This window comes from Bidens hawaiensis, unplaced genomic scaffold (genome assembly GCF_021521415.1).
Source record: "Bidens hawaiensis isolate Kalapana, Puna unplaced genomic scaffold, B.hawaiensis_p1.1 tig00057766_1, whole genome shotgun sequence".
Taxonomy (NCBI): domain Eukaryota; kingdom Viridiplantae; phylum Streptophyta; class Magnoliopsida; order Asterales; family Asteraceae; genus Bidens; species Bidens hawaiensis.
Window position 1 is genome coordinate 15,159 of NW_027500411.1, and position 12,419 is coordinate 27,577.

Sequence of the window (12,419 nt, forward strand, 5' to 3'; positions counted from 1 at the left end):
TGATCGAATACACTAGATGATTCAAATATAAGATGATCAATCGAATACAAACCTAAGCATTCATGTTCGAATACATTATATGACCCGAATACAATAATGACTCGCGTACATACATACATATATATATATATAGAGAGAGAGAGAGAAATATATATTCGAATACATGATGGTTCGTATACATATATAAATACTCGAATACAGAGAGAAAGAAAGAAAGATTAAGCAAGTGACGATTATTCAAATGCATGAGGAAAGAAAGAAATGAGCACCATGTGTTTGAATATAAAGTATTCGAATACTAAAGTATCTGAATACCTTATACTCAAATACAATAGTGTTTAAGGGTAAAATTGTATTCAAAGTAAACCACATTCTAATACAAGGCCATGCTTATGAATACAATACCTCATAAAGCCATTAGAATAGACCAGACTTAGCCATATTGGGCTGAAGTACAAATAATGTGATTAGGATAAGCATTGATACATGTAATTAATGTACAGTTAGCCGAGCCCAGCCAAAGAGAGGAATACCAATTAAAGGAGAATGTAACAGAATCCACGTGAGTTTCTAGCCCCACTTTCTTGTTATGTTTTTGGGGTTGTGTGCATCCTCAATGTGAATGTTAATACACTTACCTTAAGTGGTAAGTGTATGTCTATATGATGAATATGATAGTTATGTTATATTATGATTTTATGCTTGACAGTACGTGAACGATCTTCGGATATTGCACGTACCGTTAAGGAAGGTATTGTGTAGCAAGTATGAAATGAATATATGAAAGAAAGTATGCATGAATAATTCATGTAAGATATGTATGTATATATGTATGAATGATATAAAGACACGGACAAGAATGGTAATGTGTGATTGTATGGTAACGAAAGGGAACCGAGCCCTAATAATACTCGAAGCAAGAGGGAACCGAACCCTAATAATATTCGAGGCAAGAGGGAACCGAAGCATAATAATATTCGAGGCAAGAGGGAACCTGGCCCTAATAATACTCGAGGTAAGAGGGAACCGAACCCTAATAATACTCGAGGTAAGAGGGAACCGAACCCTAATAATATTCGGGGCAAGAGGGAACCGGGCCCTAGTAATACTCGAGGAAAGTAGGGCGTAAAGTTCTTTGAAACACAATGTATGAATATGAAAGAAAGAAGGCATGAAGGTAAGTAAGTATATAATGTACGAAGGTATGAAAGTATAAAGTATGACCGTAAGTATGTAATTATGAATGTGTTGTAAGTTCTATGATTAACTAGAACTCACTTAGCATAGCTGACTTTTAGTATGCACGCTGGTGAGTTGAATGAGGCAGCTAGCTTGAGCGGGGCACATGGCAGAAGAATAAGAGGCTGGCTTCTGAAGACTCATATTGTTTTATAATTGATGTTTTAACTTTGAAAGACATGAATGTTTGCTTAAGAAATGTTTTTGAATTATTATGTAATGTTTAATGAAAGTTTTATATTCCGCGAAGGTTTTAATTAACTCTGATATTTAGAACTGTGTTTATGAGTAAATCCAACGTCCAATGTAGGGCAACGGTAACGGGGCCTTACATAACTTCAATATCATCCTTACCTATTTATTATATCGTGATTGGTTAGTTAAGGCATACAAGTACTCACCCGCATTTTGGTGTTAAGGATGTTAATGTTGAAATTGAAGTTGATAGTGAAGATGATGATCTACGACGGAGATTTGTTATTATATAATAAAATATATATTAGACTATAAGGTATACTTCCCAATATACCGTTGAAAATGACTACATGGTTATCGGCAGAACGGTGTGCACCACCCCCTTCATATTGGGGTGGGTGAGCGGTAAATATATTATGGAAAATTTGCCGTCCAAATAACCGATTATATTGTGGATTATATATGTTTGATTTGATACTTTCTAGAAACAAATTCTATATTTTAGGTAATATAACTGTTGAGGTTTTATAATTCCAAAAATTAGTTGATTTTTTTAAGTAAATAATTTATTAAACCATATAAATAAACCCCTTCTTTCACATTTTTTCCAATCAAAAAATTACAAATCTCTCTTAACTCAAACCTTTAATTCAATTTTGTTATGGATTTTTCATCCGATGACGATTCGAGTTCGGTCGTTCCGCTTTTTTTTTCATACGATCGTGTCTACCGTAGCCGCAATAGTAACCGAAGAAGGCCAAAATTCGACACCGAAAACAAGAAGAGCTGCTTTAAACAGAGATTGTGAAGCGGGTCACGAGCGCTTAGTAGCTGATTACTTTGGCAAAAATCCGGTATATGACGAAAAAAATGTTTAAGAGACGTTTTCGTTTGAGAAAAGATTTATTCATAAAGATAGCTAGAGATTTAGAAGCCTACCACCCATTTTTTAGACAATCGATGGATGCGAGAGGATGTAGAGGTTTTACAACTTACCAAAAATGCACTGCTGCACTACGTCAAATGGGGTACGGGATGACATCCGACGCATGGGACAAGTATTTGAGAATGTCCGCGAGAACTGCACGAGAAAGCATGTACAAATTTTGTAAGTGTGTCATCAAGATTTATGTAACATCCTAAATATTATAATGTTAAATTATAAAGTTAAATAAAGATTTCGTTAAGATTGTTGTGTGTTAATAATTATTCTAATATTAAAAATAGAAAGGATCATGGACTTAAAATGGATTAAGATGGTGAGATGGGCTTAGGTCCATGGGCCTTAAGGGGTATAAATACTCCCTTAAGACATCCTAAAACCCTAAATCTCATTCCATCCTTTCCATAATCTCTACACATACTCCAAACATACACACCTTCCTTACTATACATAAACGGCCAAGAGAGAAAGAAAGAGATCCAAGACCAAATCAAGTTAGCTATTACTAGATCTTCTATATATAAGATAGATCCAAGGATTTAAGTTCATAACCAAGCCAAACGACAACAAATGAACACAAAAAGGTATGTTCTTGATCCTTAAAGATTATGTTTTCATTAATGTTTGGCCTTGAAACATAAAACGAGAGTAGATCGGGTATAAACGAACAACTTGATGTTAAAATGGAACTTAACAAACTCGTAACTATGAACGGCTCATTAAAAGAAACCCTAGATCTAGTTTGGATGTTTTAAGATTAAAGATTCAAACTTTGTGATTTCCCGAGTCAAGCCTTACCCGGAAAACGGCCACGAAAGCGCTTGCGGGATAGGATAATATCATATTAAAGAATTGTTGTTAAAATAATAATAATAATATTAATAATAATAGCAAACGGGCAGTGGGTTGGGAGTCCAAAACCCACCAGCCCCAAACCCAACTTGATTACAATGGTGGTTTCAGTAGAACTCGATTACAATTATCCTCGCATACAATACTTAGAAAAAAAAAATACACGGCTCGAATACAATACATACACATAAATCGCTTACACTGTGAACTCGCATACAAAATCTGAAAATCGATTACAAATGAATACACAATCTGAACATCGCTCACATCGATTACAATTAGAAGTCGAATACAATCCTGAATCGATTACATCTGCCCCGCTTACATAATGAATCGATTACAATTAAACTCGAATACGTCTCAGATCCAATTCGATTACATCTGGAGTCGATTACACTGCCTAATCGATATGAGAATTGTTCGATTACATTCATGTTCGCTTACAATCAGGGTTCGATTACTTTCACTGTAACTAGATTACAAAGCAACTCGATTACACTGACAAATCGATTACATTGTAATCGAGCCCCACGAACTCGATTACAATAACCACAGGTCGATTACATTGAAATTCGATTACAAATAAACTCGATTACAAACTTGAAAAATCGATTACATTAAAATCGCATACAAATCTGAAACACTTACAAACTGAACTCGCATACATCACAGTCGATTACAAACACAGTTTGATTACATTCACTGCAACGCGCACAGTAGCTCTATTACATTGTGTACGGACTCAAACATCGATTACAATGGACAATCGATTACAACCTGTAATCGAGCACCTTAACCTCGATTACAATAGACATCCGATTTGAATGAGCATTGATTTCATCTAGCAGAAACCCGATTTTCCTTGGATCGACTGTAGAGGAACAAAAAGAAAATGAATGAAATAAAGATGAAGAAGAAGAAGAAGAAGAACGAGCGGATGGATTAGAATGAGTAGGTTGGGCCTTGTATCCTTAATTATTAATATTAAAACCCGGCACAAAGCTTAGCCAAGCCCAAATGCCACCCGAGCCTCATTACTCCTTACACTCAATCACTTGGGCCTAGCTCAAACTTCTTGATCAAACCCGGAGACCATCCTAGCTCGTTTACAATAAGATCTGAGTTCAAGAAAAAGAAAAGAAATGCTAAAGCATGATTAGGGATTTTGAAATGGAAATATAATATTAAGATAATCTAAAAGTCATTTATTAATAATAAAATGTTAAAGAAAGAAATGGAATATTAAATAATTAAAAGCCGTATACACTAGGATCTATATAAATAATCTAAGTATCATGTATTGCAATGACTGCAAATTACTTCATACATAGAACCAATATTAATACGTGTACCCTATATACAGTTAGCAGGGCACAATTAAAGAAGGGAATTACGATAAACGGAGAAAGAACCAGGATCCATGTGAGTTTCTAGCCCCATTCCTTGTTATGTTTTTGGGGCTGTGTGCATACTCGACGTGTTTGTTAATACATTTATCCTAAGTGATAAGTGCATGCATTATGTGATTATATGAAAGATATAAATGTTTGCTCGTCAATACGTGAACGATCTTTGAATATTGCACGTATTGTCGGGTTGTAACGTTATGAATAATGTATGCATGATATATGTATGTATGTGAAATGATGTATGGTTGTATGGTAACGAAGAGGGAATCGAACCCTACTAATATTCGAAGCAAGAGGGAACCGGGCCCTAATAATACTCGAGGTAAGAGGGAACCGAGCCATAATAATACTCGAGGTAAGAGGGAACCGAGCCCTAATAATACTCGAGGTAAGAGGGAACCGAGCCCTAATAATACTCGAGGTAAGAGGGAACCGAGCCCTAATAATACTCGAGGTAAGAGGGAACCGGGCCCTTATAATACTCGAGGAAAGTAGGGCGTAATGCCCTTTATAACGTAAGATATGAAGTTAAGTAGTATGGAATAAAATATTAAAGTATGAATGAAAGTATGTATGTTTGTATGTTATGTGATTAACTAGAACTCACTCAGCGTAGCTGACTTTTAGTATGCACGCTGGCAAGTAGAATGAGGCAGCTAGCTTGAGGGGTACACATGGCAAGCGAATAAGAGACTGATATCGGAAGACTCAAGACGTGTTATGTTTTAATTACTTAGTTTTTGAAAGACAAGTTGTTCGTTTAAGACAAGTTTTGGATTGTTATGAAATGTTTTATGAAAGTTTTTATATTTCGCGAATGTTTTTGTTAACTCTGATGATTAGAACTCTGTCGATGAGTAAATCCAACCTCCAAATGTGAGGTACCGGTAACGGGGCCTTACAATTTATGGAAACCAATATCTGAGAAAACCCAATTTGAATGACATTCAATAACTATACGAAGCACATGAATCTAAACACGGTTTTCCGGGAATGATTGGTAGCTTAGATTGTATGCATCGGGAGTGGTTTAATTGTCCAACAGCTTGGAGAGGTCAGTACATGAGAGGTGATCATCGTCATCCAACAGTGGCTTTGGAAGCAGTAGCTTCACAAGATTTGTGGATATGGCATGCGTATTTTGGTGTTGGCGGTTCGAATAATGACTTGAACGTTCTGGAACAGTCACCATTATTCAACGACTTTGAAAGCGGGGTTGCACCTGATTCTTCTGTTGAGATTGATGGAGTAGAATATAAATATGGTTATTATCTTGTTGAAGGTATTTACCATGATTATTCCGTGTTTATAAACTCGTATTCGGCGCCAATCGGTGAAAAACGTAAGGTATTCGCAAAAGCTCAAGAGGCAGTGAGAAAGGATATCGAGCGAGCATTTGGTGTGCTTAAAAAATGGCATATTATAGCTAACCCGGCGCGAGCTTGGGAACCAAAAAGGCTAACAACTGTTATGTATGCGTGTATCATATTACACAATATGATGATTGAAGAAAAAGGTAAGGCGATTTGTACGTACATTGAAATGGATAATCCACAAGAAGAAGCTAGCGATGAACAAAGAACAATAAACTATGAAGAATTCCGTGACGTACAAACACATCATCTCCTTAAGTCAGATTTAGTTGATCATATTTACGATCTACCTATGAATTAGTTGTGTTTTTTTAATTTACCTTAAGTTATTTTATTTTTTTAATGTGTAATTTATGTTAGTTATATTAAAATTTGAGTTTAAGTTATATTAATTACTTAGAACACAAATAAAGTCTCAACGGATCCAATTTGAAATGCATGTATTTTTCATTACCAACCATCACCATTTAATGTTTTACAAGCCGTTGTAAAACGGTTAAAAAAATTAACTCTAAACTCAAAACTATAAAACCTCATTTAAACCAATGGATCTCTTAACTCAATCCATTTGTAAACAAAATTACCTAGGATGAATCCAAACAACTCACAACATCCATTCGGAAACGACGTTTATCAACCTGGGTTCGAGCCACCTATTTGGCATCGAGTTCCACAATTCTAATGGGTGCAACAACGACGAGTTGCACCCGGTATGCCAATGATGCTCGATGCAAGTCAGTTTCCCGATTATCAACCGATACCCGACTCTCAACTGATACCGTACTCTCAACCGATACCCGACTCTCAACCGACACCCGGCACTCAATCGATACCCGACTCTCAACCGATACCCGACACTCAATCGATACCCGACTGTCAACCGATACCCGACACTCAACCGATACCCGACTCTTAACCGATACCCGACACTCAATCGATACCCGACTCTCAACCATACCCTACACTTAACCGATACCCGACTCTCAACCGATACCCGACACTCAACTAATACCCGGCACTCAACCGATACTCGACACTCAACCATCTAAAGTATCTAAACGAAATACCACCAAAAATACCAACAAAAAGGACGCACCGGAAGGATCCGGACCGGCCTTAGAGTCAACATTTGACTAATGCGGAGCTAGAAGCATTGGCAAAGGTGTGGGTCGACGTTTCGGAGGATGTCGTAAGTTTATTTATATCTTTATTAATAATTTTTTTAAATCTTCACAAAACGTAAACATGTATTGTTTGTCTAGGTTCTTGGTAACTCACGAAAACGAATTGCTTTTTACAAAACCATTACTAAACGGTGTCATGAAGTTCAAAACCGTGAAGAATACCAAACTAGTCATAAAATAAACACGAAGTGGCGAGAATTGAGTAGGCGAACCGCACGGTTTACCGGTATCTACAACAATGCAAGAACCCCAAAATCGGTTGGAGCGATAACGACATTATGACGAAAGCTCAAGAGAAATACTTAAGCATCGAGAGGCAAATTTTACTCATTTTGCAAGTTGGCACATTTTAAAGGATAAACTGAAATGGCATGCGGTGCCCACCGGGGCCGAGTATATTAATGGTGGTGGTGTTATTGGTGGTTCGAAATGCGCAATGACATCCGAAGACGATGATTTCATCTCTAACGATTCCGACATGAATGATGTTGATGACATCCTGGACATAAACCAACCTATCCGCCTCCCGAGCGGACAAAAGCAAGCGAGCGGCCGGAAGCTCGTCATCGAATTTAACGATGGATAAATTGGAATCATTGTCAAACAAATCAGATCCGTTTAACACTGACTATACGAAAATTGAGGAGCGGAAACTCAAAATGAGAGAAAAAACGATGGAGGAGGTGAGGAAGCTGGAAGAGGAGACATTAATGAGGGAAGACTTTAAAATCCTTCAAACTAACATCGACGTCACAGACGAAAAACGTAAACGAGCATTGGAGGTGTTGCAAGCCCAAATCGCCGCAAAATATGTTTAATTGTATTTTTTTTCCTCATTTTATGTTTTAAATTAAGTAATTTGTATTTCTTGTTATTTTTTCAATGAATGCAACTTTATTTTTATTTAAGTTTTAATTTAGTTGTATTAAATTAATCTTATTTATTTTAAATTAAATTAGTTATATAAATATTATTATTTTATTTGAGAATGAAGGAAATAGGTGAAATGGTGACCATTTCCATGAATTTGTGAAAGATGGTGGAATTGAGTGGAGTATGACGTGGAGCTGACATGGCACTACAAAATAATAAGTAAATTGACATCCACTCCTCATAGTCTTATAAATGATGTTAGTAGCATATATATTTTGTTAATAAAAATGATTAAAAAAATGAAGCAAAATATAACATGCACTAAACTATTATTTGGAAAGTTGTTAAACTTTAAAACCTATGGAAATGATATTGTTTAATTTCAATTCAAATTCATGTCATCTTTGTATTATTTGGAAACAACCTTTATTTTGATCAAAATTTTCACACTTTAAGAGTTTTAAACACAATTTTAACATGTTTTCTTTTTTAATTTTCAACAACTTTCCAAAAACTTAAAAATAATAATACACGAGACTTAAAGTTAAAATTTAATAATTCAAAATAAAAAATTATTATAAATATATATTATTAAAATTTCATAATTCAAAAATATATATTAATTATTAAAATTAAAAAAATATATTCATTACGTTTAACTTTAAACCTAATTTAGTTTTACGTAAATTCGAACATTAATATACATTTTTTTAAAACCTTTAATTATTTTCAAACTCAAAATAATTTTTTTAGTCTTTCCAAAGTTATATAAAATTTCATTTATTATAAATCGTTATCCAAGTTTCACAAAATATTAATGTCACTATTTTTACAATAATGTATAATAAAAAACGTATTATATGTTTACCCATCTTACCTAACAATTTTTTTATAAAAAAGATATAAATCTTTCAATTCTAACATCCAAACAATTTGATAGTTAAGTATTCATAATGTTTTCAAACACAATTTATTTTGTTTACATATCGATTCAAATTTTGAAAATCTTATTATATATGGATAGAAACCTAACTAATTATAATAATTAAAATATTAGTTTATTATATTTAATACATTCCTTTATTTTGTATTTAAATTTTATTTAATTTTATTAATTGATTCAAAGTCAATAATTTCAACTTAAGTTTCCTAATTTTCCTCAATCACAATTGATTATGTTGACTTTTTTATTAAAAATTTGAAAGTTTTTAATTATTGAAAATAATAAATTGATTTCCCTCCCAATTTCACATAACAATTGTATTTATTTTAAACTTTTACAATGTTAGGTATTATTCATCCCTTATTTACATATCAAAATCGAATATACGATGGAGATTTTTCCTATTTCTTTTTTCCAGTAACGCGATTTAAATATTTCAGTTGTCAATTAGATTATCAATTTTACATTTTCTTACATAATTCAAATCTTTCATAATTGGTAATTTGTTTATTATGTGATATTAATATTAATATTAATATTAATATTTAATGTTCTCATTTCAGGTTATGTCCCCAACTTGATATAACTAATTTCATGAATTGAGGATTTGTTGATAAGATTTCTTATTTTTTATTTAATATTCATGTATATTTTTGTTATTATTCATGTATTTATGTATTTTTCACAATTTATATAATTTATTTGATTTTTATATAATCAATTATATATTGTTGTTGGTCAAAATCCATTTAATATATTTTAATCATTTTGATTCATTTGAAATTTAATATCATAGCCAATTAAATCACCAATGTCAACGCAATTTAAAACATCGTATGTAACACCCCGACTAAAGCGGAATATGCCCGGGTGTGACGTACAAATTGTTCAAAACACACGTGACACTATTATGTGACAATATTATCATTAATTCATTCAAAGGCATCAAGTACACAAGTTGTTTCAAATAAGGAAATTACTATGAAAATAAAAGTTCCATTCTTATTTAAAATATATTAGGTCTAGTGTCTTCATATGTTTCATCCTCTAATAATTGTACATGTAACATATATATAAAATAATGTCAACTAACTTAATAGTTGGTGAGTTCACACAGTTTAAATACTACATAAAAACCATACAATTCCATGAAAACTTGTGAAAAGCAAGTAACGGTTCTTTACACTCGAATTAAAGGTACTGAGTATAAAGAATAAATGAAGTTCTTTTCCAGTTCGGATTGGGCACCAGCGTACTCAAATCAGGGTCCCTTTTCCACTCGAAACACGGTCTTGAGTGCAAAGGGGGGCGCATGATAATACTTATCGAAGAAATCCATAACGTAATATTTGAGCAAGTAACAAGTAAACACACAAGTCCATGATGCGAATTGTAGTTTGTAAATAATAAATAAATGAAATTGAATTTTTGATAGGATATATATACTACCCCCAAAATAGTTAAAAATGGTAAAAAAAAGGGGGGTGTGAGAAACTCACCTTGAAGTTGAAGACAAACTTGAAATAAAACCAATAGCACGTAAATAAAATCAAAGCAATTGAACTTCATGAACTATAATTAAAAGTACAAAATAAAATATTAACTAACAACTTATAAAAGTAAATAAATTGATATGTCGGTAATTAGAAGTGTTTAAATGTATGTTTTATTATTTTATGGAGTTTGATATTATACTTTAACGGAATTTAGCTTTGAAAATAATTATGTTAGCGTGATATAAATTTTAACGAAATAATAGTTATTAATATAATATTACTTACGAGATTAACATTAAATTTGAATATATTAATGTTTACGGCCTTCACCGGTATATTTTAGTTTAGTATAAATGTTGTCGTTTGGAATTTATAAAGTTTATGACAATATTGCATATATATTTATATATTTATTTCATGAGTTTTAACAAATGTTTCGGGTTGGAAAAAGCTTGGTTTTCGGATGAAAATGTTATAAAATAAACTAAAACAATTTTTATTAAATTAATAATGATTTTATTTGATTTATAATAATTTTTATAAATGTTATTTCGTTAATAAATATCAAAAGAAAGGTTTTAAAAATTAAAGAAAACAAAACAAAAAAACTGCTATGACCCGGGTTTAAACCCGAGTCCCCTAATTGATATGTTCATGGAACCGGTTGGACCAAATTGTTTGTTTGTTATAATAACAAAAACAAAATATTTAACTTAACATTAAAGTTCATCATCTTCATCAAAATCCTAGCTTTTCAAATCTGTTAATCCATTAAAAGTTTGATCATATTTGGTTAGGGGTTTCGTTAATCGACTAAAAAGGATTCAAAACCATATAACTATTACCTCTAATGGTGCCGGAAAGACGATGAACGGCAAGTTGGTCGGAACCGAAATAATAAGAAAAAATAACTGATTATAGAGGGTATGTTTGTGTATATCGATGTTTGGAAAAAGTTTAGTTGAATGTTAGAATCCTATTTATAGGTTCAATTTGATCTATTAGTGATTAATTCGTGTTAATAAGTTTTGAATATAATCCGGTCGGTCGAACGATTAATGGGTGTTTAATAGGTTGTTAATGACGAAATAACTCACGTAATAAACTTTATAATTAGTGGAGACGATGTTTGGATGCATTAACGGATCGAAACGAAACTTAAATCGTTGTTTTACGTGTCGCCGGAGATTCGCCGGAAACATGTTGCCGGTGTCGGAAATACGGGGGACGTGGGAGGGAGACAGCTGGGTTAGGTTTAAATATAATTATTTTATGATAATTTAAAAATATTACCATTTACACCCTGAAGTTTATACATATATATAAATCTGATTTAAACTTTAGTTACACTTTCAACCTTGAACTTTCAAATGCTAAACTTGGTATAATTTTATATCCTTTGATTAATTTTAAATTATACTCGGTTAGTTCGCATATCGTTTAACATAGTAAAAATTTATAACTTGGAGTTTCGTTACTTGAACAAAAACAATAGGAATGAACGAATAATAACATAAACCATCGGAAGTATTATATAAACAGTGAACGAAATAACAAGAATACATCGAAACAACAAACGGGTCGGTTTAACGAGTATAAATACATAAGACAAAACTTGAAATATATTTATATTTGTACATATATTCATAAACAAAAACCGGAAATTTAAAATGGGTCGGATTTTCGGGTTTGAAAAGTAACGAATGTTACAGGAATTACAACTTTTGGAAATTTCGTCCCGAAATTAAAATAAAAATAAAAATTTTAAAAGAGAACAACCAATATACGTAGTTGTTAGAAATATTTACAATTTTTATATATACATAATTAAAATAATATAACGCCGATCTTTGAATGACCTGAAAGAACGCCACAATTGGAAAATATGACAAGCACATCTATATATAGGATC

The 12,419-nt window shown here is 32.6% G+C and overlaps 1 pseudogene; it reads left to right on the forward strand.

Moving 5' to 3' along the window:
* The first annotated feature begins 1,978 nt into the window (after nt 1-1,978).
* Nucleotides 1,979-6,312, forward strand: LOC143602011 (uncharacterized; annotated as a pseudogene).
* Nucleotides 6,313-12,419: the final 6,107 nt, after the last annotated feature.